The sequence below is a fragment of the Notolabrus celidotus genome, chromosome 17 (genome assembly GCF_009762535.1).
Source record: "Notolabrus celidotus isolate fNotCel1 chromosome 17, fNotCel1.pri, whole genome shotgun sequence".
Lineage (NCBI taxonomy): Eukaryota > Metazoa > Chordata > Actinopteri > Labriformes > Labridae > Notolabrus > Notolabrus celidotus.
In genome coordinates, this window is record NC_048288.1 from 24,265,898 (window position 1) to 24,288,212 (window position 22,315).

At 40.1% G+C, this 22,315-nt stretch overlaps 1 protein-coding gene across 3 annotated transcripts in view; it reads left to right on the plus strand.

Moving 5' to 3' along the window:
* cdh19 (cadherin 19, type 2) overlaps positions 1 to 22,315 on the plus strand; it is a 291,932-nt gene that overhangs the window by 181,756 nt on the left and 87,861 nt on the right. The window contains exons 1-3 of one of the 3 annotated variants that reach the window (XM_034706574.1): positions 11,292 to 11,328; positions 13,765 to 13,814; positions 15,113 to 15,163. The gene's annotated coding sequence lies outside the window, so the exon portion shown is untranslated. Of the gene's footprint in view, positions 1 to 11,291; positions 11,329 to 13,706; positions 13,815 to 15,112; positions 15,164 to 22,315 lie in introns of those variants that run through there. The other 2 variants (XM_034706572.1, XM_034706573.1) reach the window with 2 other exon arrangements.

The following is a 22,315-nucleotide window of genomic DNA, read 5'->3' on the forward strand; positions in this document are numbered from 1 at the left end:
AGTGGTTTACCCATTCATTACCTGGTTGAGCCATGTCTGTTGAGGTTTGGAATCAGTTTAAATGGCTTGGCAAAAAAAGATGTAGATGGAAAAAAATACTTCACAGATCAAGGTTATAATTGAATGTCTGTCAAAGTACCAATGAAAAACTGCTTTTGCTTTTATCAGCATCTCACTGCTGTTTGTATCTCTGGAAACATCTCTACTCTCTCTTCTAGCATCTTCCACCTGACAGGCCTCTTAAAGCTTGGTTACCAATCAAACGTGACAACCTGTGGTCATGGCGGTGTTGCATTTGAAGACGCTGAAGTAGTTGGCTCCAGAGAAAAGTTCAAACTTTTTTAACCCCATTCATCCTACAAATGCATGTAAGAAGTGTTTCTTCTTATCAGATTATGTTTTCAAGAGATGGAAATGTAGTTGAATCCAGTTTCTCACCTACTCTAATGCCAGAAAGGTGTGTGGGAGAAGGTTGAGACATGACCAACTGAGTAGCGCTCAGCTCATGATGCGACATATGACCCCCCCGACCTAGAGAAAGTTTATTTTGAGGTAACCTTTGAGGGTTTTCAGCAAACAGACTTGGATGGTTCATGTTCTCAAAATGAGAGGAAAGAAAGCTGATGACTGACTGGAAATCTTGCCTGAGGTAGGAAAAATACTTTGACCAGCTCCAACACTCAACATCATTTCAAGGTAGAGTCCATGCTCATCTTTTTGGCATAGGTCACTGTGTAGGTCTACACAGTGGATAGGTGCCAGGAGTGGACAAGATCTGTGCTGAAGTAATCAGGGCTCTTGAATTTCATGTTGTCAAGGTTGGTACATCACTCGAATGACATTGATATTCCAGGTACAGTGACATTAGACTGGAGGCTGCTGCGGCGGTCTTTGTCTTTAAAGAAGGGCCTCAAAGGGTACGTCCTGACAACATCAAGAAGATCACACAGGCTCTTTGAAAATGCTTAGAAACTGTAAAAGAGGATCAAAAACGTGGGCCCAACACAGTCACTAAAAGGAAGCCTGCAACCCCATAACAAATAACCAATAGGTGTATTTTCATTTCATGTATTTTCTGTCCTCAAAAGAGCTCTACATTCCCCAAGGGATAGAAAGGGTTTGTGCACTGGAAGCATTGGGGAATTGGGGCTGCTGCAGGTGCCCCTCATTCCCTATTTTGAAGATGAATACAGCCCTCACATAGAGTGACAGATACAACATGTCTGCAGTCTTGTTCATTCAAGGTAGAGGTTAGACTCCAGCTAAGAGGCACACTGTCCCACTGAGTGTTTGTTATATTACTTGGACAAGATATCAACTGATCTGGATAGCATCCAGGACTCTGCTGTGTCCTGATATTCAGGCAATCAATCTTCAGATGATAGTATTCTTTTCATTCAATGTGGGTTTGCTGCTCAGCGTGATCTTGTCAGGATAATAATATACACCCGTATCTGAAAAGATGTAGCCTCCCCCCAATGGAATCTTCCACAAGTGGGAGAGTTTGTGGGTCCCTGAGACTTCACTTCTGAGGGTAAAATTATTTGATTTACTTCATCTGCAATACTTTGGAGCAGTGGCAGCTGTAATCTAATTTCAGAGTTTGGTGATACATGAGACGAGGGGCAGACTGGGATAATAATTCAGGCCGGGCGTTTGACTCCATCCCAGGCTACTCTGTCCACATGAACCTAGGCTGACTTTCTCTGTACAGTATGTGTGCACTTTCACTATAGCTTTAGCCATTTTTGACTGGTTGAAACATGGCCTACCATGTTATATGATCCCTCTGTTGCACTCATACAGCTATGATTTAATGCCTCCATAGAGAGACGTGCTCACTCTGTAGCCAATGGTGTTATTTGTCACTGTTACTAGCATGGCTACCTAGCTAGCCATGCTGAGTATGTGTAATGATAACAATAATAATAATTCATTTTATTTATAGGTGCCTTTCTGGACACTCAAGGTCACCTTACAACATAGCAATAATAAAATCAACACTCAACAGTAAATAAATACATAAATACATAAATACATTAGAATAAAGATACAATACTAGAAAAATTTAAGGGGAGGGGAAGTCATTCCAGGCACATGCATAACCACCACAGCTTCTAAAATAATCGGTCTCCCCACACCAAACCTCACAGACTTAAACCACAAGTCCATCACACGCATCGCAACCTCAATAGAACAGGGCATCACACATCCACTAAACACCCACCTCATCCCACTCCCCTCAGGACGCAGGTACAGAGCTCTGAGGTGCAGAAGAGCTCGCCTCGGCAAGAGCCTGATCCCTGCTGTTATAGCGAGCCTGAACAAAAAGCCTCGCTGAATTACACAACTCTGTCTGAGTGTTGATGTCTAGGTGGACAGTTTGTTGAGCTTACAGTGTATGTTCTATGTTTGTCTATGTCTGTGGAAATACAGGAAGGTGCTGTGGAAAAGAATTTCCCAAAGGGGACAATAAAGTCTAAAGAGACAGATTAGAGTGAGTATGCTTGGCGGAAAAGGTGAGTTTTTAGGCGGGATTTGAAGGTGGTGGGAGAGGTGGAATTTTGTACGTCCAGGGGGAGAGAGTTCCAGAGGCAGTGGGGCGAGCGGCTGAAGGCTTTCGACCCCATGGTGGTCAAGCGAGCAGGTGGGAGGGCGATTTGGATGGAAGAGGAGGACCTGAGACTATGGGTGGGTATTTTTGTTTGGAGGTCAATGAGGTACTGAGGAGCTAGGTTGTTGATGGCCTTGAAAGTGAGGAACAGAATCTTGAGAATGATGCTTTTTTTAATGGGAAGCCAGTGGAGTTGCTGCAGGACAGGTGTGATGTGGCTAACCTGGCCCCCTACTAACACACATGTCACTTATTTTCTTGCATTTTGCTGCATCTATAGAAAGGGCCTCCCTCTATCTAATTCTGGCCATCTCCTCTCCACCTTTCTTTTTCTTCCTTTCCATTTCACCGGCTGAAAATGCTGTCTTATGTCAATCGGGAAGCAGAGCGTAAACAGTTGCTATGTCTGTCGCAAGGGCCGCTATGAAGTCATGTTTTGCAGATGGCGGTCAGGACACTAGACAATTGGCCAACCACAATAAACCAACCATGAGAGTCACACTCGCATATAATGATACGTGCATCCAGAGAGGTCTATTCACTCATTCTTGCTGTACACACTGACTGCTCACAGCACACCAAACAGACCCTCAGGCCACCAGGAAATGTCCCGATGCTCCTGATGTGCAATCCGTGCCTGTACGGGACTGTGCAAGAATGAAAAGCTTTTGATTTAACAGTCGATGCTTGTCTGACAAAAGTTATATTCAGACTTCGAGTGAATAATGATTGTATTCTTTCACTGGGTTAAGTCTTTCTGACAGGATGAACAGCCCAGAAATCAAGGACAATATCAGTCGAAGTGACTGCAGTCAGCTCATCCATATTAAAAGGGCGGATTGAGGAGGCCTGGGGTCTTGGATGCCTCCTGCTAGAGGTGTAACAGGGTAAAGACCCAGAACATAAAGTATTGATGACTTCAGATCACCTTGATTAGTTTCATTCCAACTCTTCTTTGCATTTTTGCAGCCTAATGAGCTACAAGTGATTTCAAGTAGAAGTGTTTTAAAGAATGTTTAGTGTAGTAAATTACTTTAAACAAAGTTGTATTTGCAACTTCTCTATTTCACTTTATATGTCCTGTCCACTAAGTGCCTGGAGTGAGAGCTTAAAACAAGCAGCATCCTCTGGGGTAGAAAAGTTAAGGCAATGCAGGAGTTCCAAAATGTGCAGTTCCTTGAGTGTCCACTTGAGGCTGGCTCCATAAGCCATGTGAAGCCCATTAGGTCCCATTACAAAATTTGGATTTGTACAGCAGAACTACACATGTTAACAGCCTGGTTTAAATATTTTAAACCTTCATTTTTCAAGAGTAAATGTGAGGTACATTTTTTATGCATCAGTTTTGATTATGTCAAATGGCCCAATTTTTTTTTTCGGCCCAAAGCTCAGAGTATGTCTCATAGAATAGGTAGCATTGCTAAGGATTTTAAGTATCATTATTTATCAATGAACTATTTTTACTCGTATTTGTTTATCAAGATCAAGCTGTACAAGATTCAAGATTCAAGATTTTTTTCATTGTACAAAACATACAAAGAGATTAAGGTGCACTCAAGACCTGGCCTAATCATAAGTATAAAGATACAATAAATAGACAATGAATAAATACACATTCAAACACACGCACCTACAACATGCCATCATTAAAGCCAATGTATGAGGATGAGAAAAAGGATAATAAAAATAAAGAGAGTCCATATTGCACATGGTTGTAACACATCGTTATTGCACATTGTTGCTGTATTTTATTTAGAGGTGTGTTTTCAGTTCAGATTTCAGTGTGGTGATGGCTTTTGGGTAGAAACTGTTCATAAATCTTGTGGTTCATGTTTTGATAGACGTGTAGAGTTTTCTGGAGGGCGGTAGTTCAAACAGGTGATGTGCTGGTTGAGATGAGTCCTTGAGGATGTTGTGTGTTTCATTTAGGCAACGGGAGTTGAAGATGATATCCAGGGCAGATAGCTGTTGGTTTTTTGATATTCTGAGCAGTCTTGAGAAATAAAACCGATGAAGAAATGCAATGAACTGCAATTCCTAGAATGTCCACTTGAGGCCGGCTCCAAAAGCACCAGAAACCACATACACACCCACTCAAAAAAGATTATCTTTAAAGCACAATAAACACGTTTACAGCCTGGTTCAAAAAACAGTTTTGCTCTGAATAGCTGATTTCACTATTGGAACATAATGTACAAGGGTTGTTTTTTTAATATACCGTTAGCTTTGAAGATATTAGGGTCACAAGTTTTGCTTAATTAGAGGCACGGATAACTTGGCTGTTAAGCTGGTTCATAGTAGCTGTAGGAGGCTAAAGACCCACCTCAACTCAACCTCTTTGCCTTTTGTGAGGTTGAATAAAAGTTAGGTTAAAGCTGCTGTTGGTAGGAATGGTGTAAAAAAAATTACTTTTTTTCTGCTGGGTTTGGAAAAATGGTCATAATGCCCATCAGTACTCATCTGTAAGTGGAGTAATTTGAGACTATCGCAAAATCTCTGTGTTTTCCAATGCCTTTGTATCAAGCAATTTTATTATTCCCCTCTTTCACGTTATGACGGACCAATCATAGCTAATCTCCAATCCTCTGTCCTGATTGGTTAAGGGGCGGCCCCTACTACGTCCTCCGATTGGTTATGAGTCCGGCACTATCATAACTGCAAATGCTGACACATCATAGCACACACACATATACACAGTACACTTAAAACATGAAACACACATACATTAACAAACACACACTCTTTAACTCTTTTTATTCCACTGCTTTAGTTTAGTTTATTTTCCTTATTCTTTCTTTTTCTTTACTTTACTTTATCTTTATTACTTAACCTCTTTATCTCTCTACTTCCTTATTTCTTTATGTACTTATTCTGGTGCCTTGGTCCACAGTTTCCTGTAACCTATTGAGTCCTCTGCCTCCCTCCTTCTCCTTCCACCACAGATAAACATGGACAGAAAAGGGTTACAACACCCTGAGCTGTCCCACCAGGCTCAAGAATCACCTTAGCCTGCACATGCCGATCTGTGTTGGGGGGCTAAAAGGAAATCTGGTTGTGAGGGATAGTGATGACATTCAAAGTCCCTCTCTCTGAACAGATGTTGACTCTGTGACTACCAACAGCAGCTTTAAGTCAGTGTTTCCAGCATGGTGACGGTCATCAATAGGCTTTAAAACTTTGCTTCAGAAGTCAAAGGGTGATGCCACTTAGAATACACGCATGTTTTATACAGTCTATGATCTACATTAGCTGCTTTGTGATCTCTTACTTTCTTCCTTGCAGACTTATCGAAATATTTCCAGGTGTATTTTCTTTACTAATGAACACTTTTTATGTGTATAATGAGAATAGGTGACAAGTTGGCAGTTGGTGGGAGGATGGCTCTTACTGGAAATAATAAATATGAAGAACCATTGATACAGAATGTTCTTCAGCACACAATTGCTTATCCTCTGGATGTATAACTTTCCATCAGTCACTCCCACCATGGCTAATTGTTGACCTCTTACTGCAGACAAATCCAAAGCTACAGGCTGTATTTTTGAGTTTCAAACAACTTAAAGTGTCATAATGTATAAGAAAAAGGGGAAAGGTTAATTACATTTTTATGACCCAAACTGTCTCTTTCTATCCAAACTTGCTAAACTAAGAGTAGCGATGCCTTTTACACCCACACACAGACCACAGCAAGCAAGCATCCTCAGTCTCTCTGTATGTTCCTCTCGAACATAATTAATCAGGAAGACAGCGAGCCAAAGATAAAAACAACATTAGTCAAAAATTACTCCTGACCTTTCGCAGTCGCACAATAAAGCCTCCCTTCTGGTTTTCAGTAAATCAAGTCCAAATGAGAGCAGTCTGAAAGTTTCTCCCCACACATGATGGACCTTGTTAACAAGACACCGTGTCCTCCAGTGTCTCCCCTGTTTACACCTCCTTTGCTTTTAACTCTATTTTGAAAAGTTCAAAGGAGCTGTCTTATTGGTGTTTTGAAAGTCCAGAGAGGAGACGCTGAGGTTGGTTCACAAGCTGTTTGATGGGAAGTTTTTTTGCGAGGAATGACAGGTTTAACCTCAGTTGAACCATTACAAGTTAACAACTGTTGCCACCATCTGTGCCTCACCATGTACAGATACGTCCTTTGATGTTTTCTCATTGATGAGGGCAGATTGTTACGATGGAAAGCTCTAAGCTTCGTGTAGTTTCTTTTTCACATTCTTAGACATATCTCATTTTTCAGATGAATATTTTAGTTTATTTTGATATGATTTACAGCCGTACACAACTCTGAGTTTTTTTCATTCTATCAATCTTGGCTGAAACTTTTGATCTTTCTTTTTTTAAAGGGGACTTTTATGCCTTTATTGAGAGGAGTTGAGAATGATATGTGGCAAAGGGCTGTAGGTTTGGATTGAATACAGGACTAGAGCCTCTCTTCATGGGGGGCAAGATCTAACCACTAGACCAAACCGGAGTCCCTTTTTAGTTTAAAACCACATGGAAATCCTTTATTAGATGAACTGCAGGTGTGTTAGTTGTAAATCACATACTGAGGGAATATAATTAACACCCGCCAAGCGCCAATGGCGGGTAAAATATTTGTTTGGTGTGTAAAACCAAAACACACACCCACCAGTGGCCAATGGAAGATTTTTGAATTGCATGTGAGGTTTTGTATTCATACTTTCACCCATTTCTGCCGCCTGTCAGGCTATTTGACCCTTGTGGCGCGCTGTACTTGTGTTGTGATTTGGTACGTCAGGAACGGCGTGACGTCAGCTACTGGAGTTCTATTCATTCCCTTTTCCTTAAAGAAGCACGACGGGAAGAGAGTTTCGAGGAAGATGTCGCGACACATTCTCGACATGAAGCCACCACAAACAAAAATGATGAAACAAAGAGGCAGGAGACGACCAAGAAGAGGAACAGACAGCTAAACAGAGTAATGTCACTATACGACGTTTCAAAGAAAACTGGAACATTTACGAGGCTGGCCAACCTCGGCCCTGCAGCCTAACTGTATTCTTTAAGTGATGCTTAAGTTGGATTTTCATAATAAAAACATATGGTAATTATTTGAAATCAAATAAGGCATGATTTTTTTATTTGGTGAAAAATATTTTTGGCCGGTACACGTTGGAAGTCACTAGCCAATGGCAGATGAGGTAAAAAGTTAGTTTTGCGCCCTGTGTCTTAGTGTTTCAAGTCGAATCATCCTATTTTTCACCAGCAAATTTTAAAAGATGAAAGCTGTTAGTCAAGTCACAGAAGAGACAAAGATTAGTTAAACTCTATCATTCGTATTTTCCCAGCTATGTATGTACGTATGTATGTTTTGAAGGCCTCCGTGAAAATATATCTCTGGTATGATGAGGTAATGCTAATTTTAAAAAAAGCATAGCAGGTGGATAAGCTAGCTACAGCTGCATCCTTATAGTGTCCTTACATGGAGAAGAGAGTCAGAGAAACACTTTGTTTTCACTCAAAACTGCTTTGTTCATGTTTCTACTGACTTTGATCGACTTTGGCGCCCCCTGTGGAGAAATCGATACCTCTCATCTTTTTGCTGGTTTTGTCCTTTATTTGTGTAAAGTGTGTTCTCGGTTAAAATAATATGTCGTCCGGCTTTCTTATCAAAAATAAATCACTCACTGTGAATATTTGCAGTGATGAAAAAGGTTTCATTATTAAAAGGCTGTTACATCATCGTACATGGAATCGCCTTGCCTGTCTCCTACCACCTCACAGTGGTTACAGGCATCAAATATTACATCTTAGAAAGTGCCAGTCTTGTTATTAATGGCCTTGTTTGCTTTTGTGGGTCATAAAGAGGCATCACTGTTCATTTCAATAAGTTTCATAACCAGAAAATAAGTCCTCTCAGGAGCTTTAAATAACCTGGTTCATTTCTTTTGAAGGGAGCAGACAGGGTAATCATCTGCTGCTGGTTAAAAACCTCTTGAATAGGATCATTTTGTGACTTGGTTTTTTATTTTTAAAGCCTGCCATGCTCTTGTTACTGAATTTCTCTATGTATACAGTGATGAAGCTAAAAGAAAAAAACAAAAGAGCAGATAAAAAAAAGGAAAGCTAACCTGGGGTTTTCTGAACTGATGCTTCAAATATTTGGACTTCAAAGAGCAGGATCATTTCACAGTATTAAGCTAACACACATTGAGCTAACTTTAATTTTTTAGTTATTTTGTTTTAAGGTGTCCTTTCATAGTCTAAGGTTTATTATTTACTCCATGTATGTCATGTCAATTCAAGCTGAAGGCGAAGCACTTTAGTAAAGTGGAATATCCAGTCTACACTCAGAGAACAGAGTGAGACTTTAATAATAGAAGATCAGACAATAAGTCTCAATAAACACGTCTGAATAATAACTAATTCCCTGGAAATGTCAGGACAATAAGGCAGCAGCTGTTTGAAAAGGCTGGCTAAATATGAACATGTCATCCTGGGGGATTATTGCGAAGGCCTTAATATATGGTGGAGAAATTGGTACCAACAACATGCTGCCTGTCTATTAGATACGGCTGTAATGTTACACATAATACAGAGTATCCTGCAGATGTGAAGGATATGAGTAATTCTAACACAGTAAACACTGACATTGACAAGAGCATTTTAGTGAGAGACAGTGTCTCTACTTGTCAGATGTCTCACAGACGTCTTCATATTATATTTAGCTTCAAATCCGCAGTGAACATTCACTGCTGTCTCTTCGTACTGGAAACAAGAAAGAAAATTTTGTCCTGTGCCGTAATGTGGAATGTCAGTCTGACTTCTCGCTGAGCAGATCCATTGAAAATGAATAGTAAATGGTAGAAAATGTGACTTTGACAGTAATCCAGGATGATTTCCTGAGGATCAGGATGCATTTACGGCTCGGAATTCACAGCGCAGCCCCGGATATAAAACTCAATCAAATGGAAAAGTTTCGACAGGCATTGTTGAAACTGTTTTTAGAGCACAGAAAGTCGTCTATTAATTATAACCGGAGCAGCTGAAAGGTGTTCGTCGGGACGGCATTATTATTTATATAGCTGTTGTTCATTGTACACTTGTCACTCGCTGAATTAAACATCATCACTAATAATATTCTTAAGTGGGCTCGTCCCAGAGAAGTCACTGGTGTGTCTGGATCATGTTAATATATGGTTTTCTTTTGGCGTGGTACAGTTTTAACCTGCATTATGATGCAATGGTGAATTATGTTTTACAGATATGATTCTGAGCCCATGCAGGGATTTCCACTACAGAGCCATGTATGTTTTTAATGCTGTACTGCTTGAAAATCATGGGCCATCCAGATTCTTGAAATCTATTAATCATAATATATATAATGATCTCTCACCAAGCGGCAACCTCTGGTCTCAAACGATGAAGCCAATGCGGAAGTGCTATAAACTGCAATACATCGAAAATCCACTTGAGGCTGGCTGCAGAAACACTGGAAACCACATAGAAATGAATGGGAAAAGACGATCTTTGCAGCATTAATAAACATGATTACAGCCTGGTTCAAAAAACAGCTTGGCCCTAAGAAGCTAATCTCTCTAATGGCACACACTGTACGGGGGGGTGAATTTTTTTCTAACGTGACGGTTCAGAAAATATTAAGATTACCAGTTTTGCCCAAATAAGGACATGACTGACGTGACTCCCGGTCGGGAACACATAGCTATTGGCTAGGAGGCTCACACTACGTCACACTCTGCCTGGTTGAGTTCCGCATTTCCAATATGGCTGCCGCCGTCGATTTGCTTCAAAACAGCTCTCAGGAACAGATGGGTGACGTCACGGATACTACGTCTATATTTTATACGGTCGATGTCTCACATAGTGGGGAACCTTTACCCCCCCTACCCTCCCATGTGAGAGACCCATCCTCCCTGGACTGAGTAACATGACTGCCCCAAATTAACTTAACTTGTTGGGAAATATTCCTCAAGGTGTTTTTAGCATTGCACAACTTTTCCAGTGTTTTGTTGGGCCTGTCCCAAATTTAAAATGTATATACATTTTTCATGAAACAATAGTACTTTTTCAGTTATTTATTTGTACTATTCTTAATTAAACAAAGACTTTAAATGATTTGCAAACCATGAACATTTTACACAGGGTAACAAATTTATTTGGAATTGGGGTATTTTCTTTTGTATGATCTAGTTCTCAACAAGATTTAAAAATGTATCAGTAAACTGGTTGTAAAGGCTTAAAGCTTTTTGTTATAGAGTTGAATACAATGTATGCAGCTTGTGTCTGTACCAAGTGGCAACCTCTGGTCTAAAAATATGAGTACAATGTGAAAGTATTAAAAACTGCAGTTCATCAAGGATCAGCTTGAGGCTGGTTCCAGAAGTACCAGAGACCACATACACACCCATTCAAAAAAAACGATCTTTACAGTAGAAATAAACATGTTTACATCCTGGTACAAAAGACGAGTGTAGTCTGGATAGCTCATTTCTCGATCGGCTCACACTGTAGGGGGGTGAATTTTTTTTCAAGCACTGCAATTTCAAACATATTGAGATTACGAGTCTTCCAATGAGAGGCACAGCTGACTTGATTGACAGGCGGGAACACTGTAGCTGTTGGCTAGGAGGCTCAAAGCCCGCCTCTTTACGTCACAATCGCTCAAACAGCTCTTCAGAAACAGATGGGTGACGTCACGGATACTACGTCCATATTTTTTTCAGTCTATGGTCTGTACAGTAAGTCATGCTAACAGGTTACTAGCTTAATCAGCCTAAAGACTGATTCTGATTCTTTCTTAATCTGTGTTCTGTATGTCCATGGCTTAACTATGAGCATGCTGTATCAAGTTGTTATAACCTGTACAAAAACACAAGTGTAGAATCAACAGTAGGCTGTGTCGGAGGGGTTAAGTTATATGTTAGCCACAAAGACTAACTTCCTGGGATCTGAGATGGCTGCATGGAAACTTCTCCAAGTTTTTAAAATCAAACAAACAAGATGTCATGTGTTAATTATTGAGCTTCAGAGGGACTGGTTTGGGGTTTATCTTTTGGGAGAGACAAGCTAGCTGTTTTTCTCTGTTTGCATAAGCTAAGCAAAGCTAATCAGAGAGTTTTTGAAATCTTTTCATCTGTCTTGTTGCCAGAAACATGAAGATGAAACTCAAATGTTGTTCAATACGACAGATAAGAAAATAGTGGCATGTTAATAGAGACCTACATAAAGCACACAGCCCTCCTGTCTTTTCAAGAGTAAAAAATGCACAATCTGTGTCTTAGTCTCCAGACTGCAGTGAAGTATACCCACCACTGTTGTTATGATTCATCGGGGGACATCAATCAGGAAAGCTTAATCTCCCTTTTGAAGAAGACCAGCCACGTGCATTGATGCGCTGTACTGCTATCGCCACAATTTCAATGTTTTACCTCAGAGATGTCTTCATCAACATATTGAATAACAGGTGTTGTTTGTAATGGATTAATTACAATTCTCAGTGGAGAGGGGGGAAAATTGCGAGGCAAAAACGAAATTATCATAATTAAGCCATCATTTTTCAATCGATATAATGAGAGCAAATGCAGAATTTGTTCCTCAGCTGCAGCTGAAATGGTAATAGCATGGTGCTGTGCTCCCGTAAATGAGTGTAATGAAAGCTGCAAACATGATCTTCTGTTGTATTGTAAATCAGAAGCTCATGACTAGGTGGCAGCTTGTTATCACACAGGGAAAAATGTCTTATTTAAGGACAGGTTCACCTTCATTTCCAAGTATATTTAAAATTACACCTACATTCCACACAAGCGTACACACATGCCTCTTCTCACCTACTTAAGCTCTACATGCATACCTTTTTCTGATTACATATTTTGCTGTTCATTACTTCACATCTGTGAACAACTTTTTAAAATCACACCATACCACTCTACACACTCCCCTTAACCCGACTACAACCTCAAGTGTATATTGCACATACTCTCAGTTATCTACAGATTTACACACATAGTTTTCACCCTCCAGCAGTAGAAAACAGCAGCTTGGTCAGCAGCCAAATGAGGCAAAATATGTCCCTACAGGGACCCTTTAGCCTCATTTTTGGACCTTGTCCCGAGTTAAATGCTTAATTTTGCATTATTGTGTAAAATTGTACAAAATGCTTCCTGGTCTGGAGATCTAGGTTGATTGATGAGACAAGCAAACATGGGACTTCCTCTCAGAAATGGAGCACCACCTGCAAGCTAGTTGAGGCAGACAACCCGAGTTGCGCTCATTCATACTGACACGTCATCATCCTCTCTATCAGCTGATCTCAACATCCTCTCATGTGGCGGTCTATTTAAGCTGCAAGTCTCCCTGTCTCTGCCTCTTTTTTGCCCGTGCTCCTGCTGTCCAGTTCAGTGCTGTGTGCAAACTTCGTACCCACCTCTTCCCCGGCATCCACCTGCGGGCTTCGAGGGGGGTTAGTCCTATCTCATTACTCCTAAATGTCTGCATTTAAATAATCTACCAGGAGTAATGAGGTTCAGAGCCCATACGCCAAACACAATACTGTATGCTGCAATAAACTTTATCTTAAGTAAATGTGAGTTGTCTGACTGAAGTAGGGTTCACTTCAATTTAAGGAGTGGATTTCCTTCAGAGTTATGTTATGAGTTATGTGGGTTACAGCTTGTATTGCTTTGTTATATTCTTAATTTACTGCCGAGACCTCTATGTGCCAAACTCACACTATTAGTGGTACCTACGTCTTCATATTTAGAGGCTTAGGGCCTCATTCCAAGCTGCAGTATTGACAATGGATTGACCATTGACCATAGATTGGGATGTGATTGGGTTGGTAACATGTGGTGATGAATTGCTGTTGTTGAGCTCTGTTATTATATCATCTTGATAGGTATTATATCTTGTGCTATATTGTCATTCCTTGCCATAGTCGTGCTATATTCCTTATGTATGTGTGTTGTGTTTCCTGTTTGATTTTGTAGTATTTATTCCCCAGTGTGTCAGGTCTAGTTGTACTTCCTGTGTGTTTCCTCTGTGATTGTGTGCCCCACCCTGATTAGTTGCACCTGTGTGTTGTGCATCACCTGTGTTTGATTACCTTCTGTGTATTTAGTTTCTCTGATCACTCGTGTTTCTTGTGACTTTTGTGTTCCTTTCCACAGTTGGACTTTGTGGAGTTTTTCATTGGACATTGTATTTTGGACTTTTGAAAGTAAGTGTTCTTAGTTTCCTAATAAATCTTTTTTAAAGTATCCAGCTTTGGTCCTCTCCTGTTAAGATACTTAAGATGGGATAAACATGTCTTTTAATCCCAACATTTTGTGTCCCACAAAATCCACTTTGATGGTAGCTTTAATGAAATAGAGGTGTTAATTCAATTATGTTTTAGTGCTGGTCATAGCACTACTACACGACTAGTAATGGTGTTGTAATGGTGTTGGTGTTGTAATTGACTTCATTATATAGAGTTTGTTTTTTTCTAAGTCCAATGCTCCATGAATAGTGTCAGCGCTAAGTACAATACCTTTATTGTGTCCTCAGTAATGACCATTTAAATAGATGCAAAAACACATTAAAACTTAAAGTCATGGCCGAATTGTTGCACACCCCATACAGATATGTATTTATTTAAACACCTGTCTATTTATTGATATTTATATATATTTAAAATAGTCCAATTTTGTTGTAAAACCCATAGCTGCTTCTTTTCTGCAACTTCTTTCTCACTTCTTCTATTGTATTGCTCATTTTATTGATTTGTTCTGTCTACCTTGTTAACCAAGAGAGCAACCAGAACATTGAATATCACTTTAAATATTCATAAATGTAGACCTGGGAGTAATGTTTCCAGACATACTTGCAAACATGTGAATCAGTCTTTTCTCCAGAGGCAAAACTCACAAGTTGTGCTGTGAAAATATTAAAAAAAATCTCACGCCTGAGAAGAACACTGATCTTTTTCATGATGTGTTCATTTTTTAATATGAAGTCTGAACAGAATGAGCTTGACACCCAAACAGACTCAAGCATCCTGTGGGGACTCTCTGCACAATGGATGCTCTAGCAGAAAACATCCCAGTTTTAACAGCTAAAAACACAATTCTGAACCTTTTATACCCTTCATCTATCCACTCGCCTTCATCATCATCTCCCTCTCTCTACAGGGTCTTCCTCGCACACACAAATTAGACTCCAGACTTCTTCAGACACTTGATTGAAATCTGATCCTCCATCTACACGAGCAGCTAATCAGTGCACGATCATACGGCTAAGACTGAGCATGTCATTAGTGCTATAGCTGTGTTTACATGCAATAATCTCATCATTGTCCTCACCCCTCATTATGAATGTAAATCCATTATCTTGTTTACAGGCATTGTGGGGGAAGAAGCATGTTAATAATTCCATCTTAATCCAGTCAGGCATCTTGTAATTGATTAAATGTAATCATTTCCTCTCTGCTGCAGGCTGTAAGTGACACTCATGTTCTTTTTCTTCCAACATATACAGGCAGCTGCTGCAATTTCTAATCAGGTGCTTAAACATGAGGATCTTCAAAGGGTGAGTTCTCTAAAATAACAACATTTTTTTCCATGTATACACTTGCATCTTCTGACATCTTGCAGTACCACTTAAAAGAACCTGGCAGTTACTTCAATACAAATAGATGTGAAAATAAGTTTGTGTCTTGTGCTCAAATTTGAAAAAGATTACATACCATATTTTTCTCCATTTAGAGACTTAAGGGGACTCTTGTTTTAGATTCCTTATTTCTCTCTGGTTGTGTGTCCCTGTGTACTGTTGGCTGCAGGGGCAGACTGGGATAATAATTCAGGCCTGGAGTTTGAATCCATCCCAGGCTACGCTGTCCACATGAACCACTTACTTGCTACGACAGTATAACACATTTTTGCTCAGGTGTCCCCATAAACCAATCCGAGTTATTCTAAAGTTAACAAAAAAATACCACTGTACTGTACAACAGTTTTGACACATAGCAAATCCAGCTAGTTTACAGTCACTCCATGAGACGTGCTCACTGTGTAGCCTACAGGCCATTTAGTCACACAGTTATTAGCACGGCTACTTAGCTATCCATGCTGGGAATATGTAGACTTACGGCCAAATTCCACCAGATCCGTGTTCGCTTCGTCCCCGCTCCGTCACGGCTCTGGAGCTGATGAATTTCTATTCTAGTCAAGGTGTTAACTTCCACTTGATCTGCTCCATTGTATTCTGGCTGCGGCTCTGATCAAGCACACTGGAGCCCTGATCATATTTCACTTAACTGCAACAACAAACCAGGCCTGGAGTTAATTGGTCAGAGGTTTTCAGAGGCCAATAAACACAACATGGATGAGGACAGGAGTCGGATTATCGTTGATTCAGTATTTACCACTGGTAAACCTCGGTCACATGACTCCAGCTGTCCAGTGGTCCTGCTCTAAGCTACGTTCTGAAAACACAACCGGTGGGTGTTTACGTATGAGAGAGCATAAAGCCTGACTGCAACGGATCAGAGATGGACTGGACACAGATTTGGTGGAGGTGTGCTGTAACCTTGCCCCCTACTGACAAACATGTCACTTATTTTGTTGCATTTCGCCGCTACTGCAGCAAAGGCATCCCTTTTTATACTCCTCTCCCTCTCTGCTCCACCTTTCTTTTTCATCATTTCCATTTCACCTGCCAATAATGCTGTCACAGGTCAATTGAGAAGCTTAGAGTAGATGGTTGCTACTATAGCAATTGGCTGAACCCAATAAACCAACCGCAAAAGTTGCACTCACACATGATGATGCACGCATTCAGAGAGGTCTATTCACTCAATTTTACTGTTCCCACTCACAGCAGTTTAAACTGTTTTTAAGGTCCAAATGACTATGACATAAACATACAGGAATTTTAACTGTTCAAAGAGAGTGCCTTTGACATTTTTTTTTTCCTGTGGCCCTTATCATATTAGAAATACTGACTGAACTTAACTTTTGATCAATCTAGAAACCAGTACGAATGAGGAGCTGAGGTTGGCTTTAAGCCACCTGGCAAACAGCTTCAATGTCCACACAGTCAGTCGACTCAGTCACTCCCCTAATTTTGAAATATATATGCGTCTTGCTCTTTACCTTAAAATAATCAAAACAGATTTTTTTTTAATAATTAAATGAGTTATTTAGATCAAAAATGTTGTTTGTACCATGCTCTAAACATGTGTCATTATTTGTAACATGGCACTGAATGGGACATTCAGGGCAGTTTTTCTTTTTACACTTCAGCATTGGTGCCATAATTGAACGGTGGAGGTTGCGGCTTTGGTGCAGAAAAACTGAGATCAAGGACAGGAAAGAATCATACATTTTAATAAATCATTTTTATGGAGGAGAGTTCTAAAGGATAAATGTTGGTTGAGTTTCTTTATCATCAAATGACTGCTGATGGGATTCAGTATTGTAATACTACCTCTTTGGCCCTCCCAATTTTTCTGCAAAAAGCCGTCTAAAGCATTCATGGATGCTTCTGTGCAAGAAAACTTCCAACACCCCAAATTGTCTCATTTGTGTAAGACGAAATGTGAGTCAATGGTTTAAAAACATGCTACTTTACAGACATTTTGCCCACAAGTCCATTGAAACTACAGGTCCAGATTCTTTGTGCAAGAAAATCGTAGTATTTTGGCATTCTGAATTTGAAACTCAATGTCGTTTGTTTTTTTTAAAAAACCTTTAGTTTAACGGCATAACCTCTAATATTCCTCTTTCATTTATTTTCCACTCCATTTCTTTAGCTTGTCTTTTATTTCTCCCTTTTTATGTATTTTCTGTAATTTAGATATTCAAAGTCACATTTGTCGACAGTCCTAACGCAACAACCTTTTTATTGAATACATCAACCTTCTCACATCAAGGGAACGCACTTTAAATCTTTCTCAGATGAATGTCATTTGATTTTAAATAAAACATGAAATTAGTGGTTATATTATACAGGGGTGAAATCACACACAGACACACTCCCCGACCTAAAACATAAATGTTACATAACAGAAAATGAATGCATTCTAAAACTCTGAGGCAAAAACTCTCCAGAGTGAGCCAGAGATTTGTCTGATATAATGTATCAGGAGACGTATTACCTCAGGGACCGTCGTCCCGAGCAGGCCAGCCATGATAAATAATGCAACAAAAATACATCATCATGATGTTTCTCTTTATCCAACATGTGTAGCTGTCAACTTTGATCAATACGCACCCGGCAAAGGCGATGGTATATAAACACAGCCCTTTTTATGTTTATGAATGCTGTTGAACTCAGAAACACTGCAAATAAGACATTTAGATGCAAAATATTTCAGCCCTTAAGGCCCACAAAACCTTTAAGGTTGACCCGGGGAGTGTTGCACAGGCGGGGAGATTGTCATCAGGATATTGAGAAAGGAAAAGGGGGTAAGAAGTCATCATTGCATGATCATATTCTCAAGGGTTCTTCTAGAAAAACTCAATCCAGCCAGCCTTTTCAAAATACCACTTTATCTCATATGCTCCATATTCACTGTATGTCAACCCCCGCAGTATACCTGTAACACAGACCACGTAATAAGATGGAAATTTGAAATTCAAATGTCTCTTCTCTCATCTCTCATCACACCGGTGTAGTGATCTAAGGACCCACCCATCAATTTTGACTGTCAGATCAAAAAGGTCTTCATTTGCATCTGCTCATATGAATTTTCTCCTCACATATGGGATTTTCATTGTTGGCGAACCTGATGAGACGCTTGAATAATTAAAATAAATTAGTGCTAGTGAAAGCTTCATACTCCTACCTGAAATTATTGTGGAATCGTGCTTGTCAAGGATGAAAAAGTGACATTCCTAACCCTAATTCTTTTTTTTTATGAATATCCCTTGTTGACATTCATTTGAACCAAAAACATGTCTGTGCACTTCATAACATGCCTCAATGACTCAGCACATTAAACATGGTTTAAACATACACTTAATAAACGCTGGATGCAGTGGCAGTTCCTGTAACATAAGGCTTTTTTCAACCAGAGGAACTTTTCCCCCAGAACTAGGGACTTTACCCTGGAACAATTTGTGTTCCGACCGACGGGCCCAAGGCAAAAAAGTAGTTCAGTGGTAGTTAATCTCCCCCCTAAAAAGCCCCTGCCAGAGGGGTAGTACTTTTCAAAGGCCCCGGGGCTTTCGGGGGGCGGGGCCTGCATTGCTGAAAGTGTCTGATTGGTAGATTAACCGCAGTGTTTTTATTCCGCCCGCCATCCACAATAACATCACACACATCTGTGATTCACTTGATTTCTCTTTCTTTAATTTGTTTTTATTTATTCTATCTTTTTTGTATGTGCTGTGGTTCACTTGATTTATGAACTTGTAACAGTAGTCTTCTCTCAGCCCACCGCGAATGCGCCTCTCCCGGTGTTATGGTTTTAAAAGTGACCCTGTAAACTGGAGACCTTCAGCTGAATGTAACGGTGTTTGTGGAGTTTACACAGCTGTTGAAACACAAAGGGAGTTTTGAGATTCAATATCCTCATCAGATAAGTATTTAATGATCATCTAAAGACGTTTATGAGACGTTATATGCATCCGGCTGAAAGTCGGCAATAAACAGGGTTGCGGTTTAAACCAAAACACTGGCAAACTCTGCCACGGCTTTTTGAGTTAAAAACGATTTTAAAGCCGCTTCGAAACTTCTTTGCTGCTCGCGCTTATCTCCTCTCACGTGTTGATGTAGTGAATCCATCTGTGATGAAATATAGCATGATCTAAAACAGCGCAAGCTGAGTCTCTTCCATGCTAACATGCTAACTAGTTGTCAATAATACAGAAATTAGGCTAGGTTTGTGTTGATTTTGGCACCCCCCCTGTGGACAAAGTGAAACCTCTCATTTCTTCTTCACTTACCGTTTTTTAAGAGTCAAATGTCACCCACTGAATATTTGCTGTGTGAAAAGCAAACTAGGGTGCGTCTTCAGCATTCAGTCAGCCATCCGATCTGGTACCTATCCCCCACGGTGCTTACAGGCATCATAAGTTAGGATATAAAACAAGTCAATCTTGTTGCTGATGGTCTTGTTTATTTAGTTGGTCTTAAACAGATGTCTATGTTAATTTTAGTCTGTGTGATAACCAGCTAAAAACACCTCACAGGTGCGCCAGTGGCCTCGCAGTCTGAGCACGCCCCATTAACAGAGGCTATAGCCCTTGTCACTGAGGTCGTGGGTTTGAGTACCCCACTTTCTGCTCCAAACAGTTCCTGTCTCTCTTCAGCTGTCCTATCAATAAAGGCATAAGAGGCCCCAAAATAGAACTTCTCATAGGAGCTTTAATATGGGCTCTAGTGGGGTTTCCTTTGGTTTTTGAGCCAGTCTAAAGTAGACACTTGTGAAACTGCAATTATTCGTACTTGATTTTTCAACAGTAGAGGTTGCTGCTTAGACTCAAATAAATCAGCTTAATATATAAGGCTGTTGACTTTATGTTTACCCTTCTTATTCAAAATAATTATATTCTTATTCTCTATTTTCTTTTTAATGAGAGCTCTGACTGAGAGTTAGCTTATCTGTCAAAACACAATAAAACAAAATGTCACTAAGATGGAAAACAAAATATTTTTCAGACTTTTTCCCCCAGACAAAAAAAAAAGGTATAAATATTTGTTTGCATAGATAAATGTGTTTGTTAAAGCTTAGTTTGAGGCAAAGTTATGATTTACCAGCTTAATACTTCATACATATTACATCCAGACAAACAGGGTTTTTAGCCGCAAGGAATCTGTCTATCACCAAAGTTATAAAAACATTATTTGAAGAAGTTGTGAAATTGGATTAGTTCATGGGAGTTTTTGATTAAAAAGTGACTCAGGTAAAAAGTAATGTTAAAGGAGAAGTTGACTGATTCAGGGTATATCATTTCTATTTGAATGAAAAAGCCTTGAGTAATGTCGGCAAACTTAAAAAGTGTACCAGCATGTGACAACAGTGCAACCAAAACAATGCAGTTAATTAATAACATGAGCAATGAGACAGACAGGAGATGTAAGAGATGTGAACCAGTGCTGGCCAAGTAGAGCACTGAGGAGACTTAGTGTGCATTAAATTACCAAATTATTCTCGCTCTGATATTTGCATTAAGAGCAGTGGATAGAGAAGAACATCAGTTAGAATGTTCTAATCCTATTTCTGAGAAACGTGTTCAAAGTTTTCACTGAATTTAGATGGAAAAAATGAGCCAGTGGAGCCAGAGTCTTTTAAAAAAGGTTAAAGGTGATCTCCACCTAACAGTGTCCTCTGATATCAATAATTCTCTCAGTTGTAATACGATTTTTTTTGACCCAGCATAAGCTTTTCAAATTGCAGCAGCCTGCTTTCACTGTCTAAAAAATGCTCCCTCTGCATGAGCTCCCTGCGTCTGAAACAGGCACGGTGTGATTAGCATCAGTGAAGTCAGCTCAACTCTCTGAATTAGAATCCTGCCGCCATTAATAAAGACCAGAGAGAAAGATGAAACCCAGGATTCGACTGTACTCCTCATGTGGTGCTGCCCCAGAGATCTGTGGTGCCCAAGGCTCCCAGGACTTTTCTCTGAGGCATCTTTTTGATGTAGAAGTCAAGGAGCGCTCTCTGTATTCCACAAGCAGCCCAACCCCTGCCTGACCAGGCTGTAATAGGCTATGATCAGAGATCTATTACTCACTTCTTAGAAATGGGCTATGGGAGCGCAGTCATTTGCCATTTTAAAGTGATCTGTACTTTTGGTTTCTGGTCCGATGAGACAACATCTCTCAGTTTCAATTTCCATTGCCGATATATTACCATCAATACAATATTATAGCGATTTCATGGGTTATTCTGTAGACCCTGGTTTGCATAAGTTATGCATTTCATTGCAGCACAAGGATGGGCAAAGATTTTCAATGCAGAGTACAGAATTTTTCTGTCAGGTATGACCGTGGGATAGTGGTGAACTTCCTCCAGGCGTGCTCTCTCCCAGTTGTGTCCCTTCCTGCCCAAACATTTTAGCATCATCCACCACGGACTGGGACTAGAGAGGCACAGAGGAAGATCCGGAATACATTTGGCTGAGGTAACAAATTAGATTAGTCCATTTATCTACTAGCCACCCTCTCCCTCTGCTTTACCTCCTCTCTTTTCTCAGCAGGGGGCCACAGTTGTGTCACTCCTGTCTCCTCTCCTGTTTCCCCTCAGACAAAACTGTCCATGCTGATCAGCCTCATCGCTCCTCAACGCGGCACAGAGAGGATAGAAGGAATCACAGAGGGGGAAGTTACCATCTTGCGGCCAGATCATGAATATATTCAACGTGCGGTGAAAAGACTGCGACCCAGCTGTTATAGGAACGTTTCATATTACCATCTTCCACATGTGAGGCAATAATTGTGTGAATGAAAGCAATGCATATTATATTTTCATTTCCTTTCTGCCTTTCTACACTGGCAGCTGTGGATTTTTTATTTGCTGAGCTAAAAACCGCTGTAATAATCTGGCATTGTGCTGCATAAAGGTAGTGCTCTCGTATGTACAATAACGGAGTAGCAGGTGTGTGATGTCAAAAAAAGATTCCAGCTTTATTTCAAACCGCAATAACGCTCATTGAAGTGTATTCCAGAAAGTCTTCATGTCACGTTCGTCCATGTTTAGTTCGGTAGTTATGTTAAAGATGACAGGATAGAATA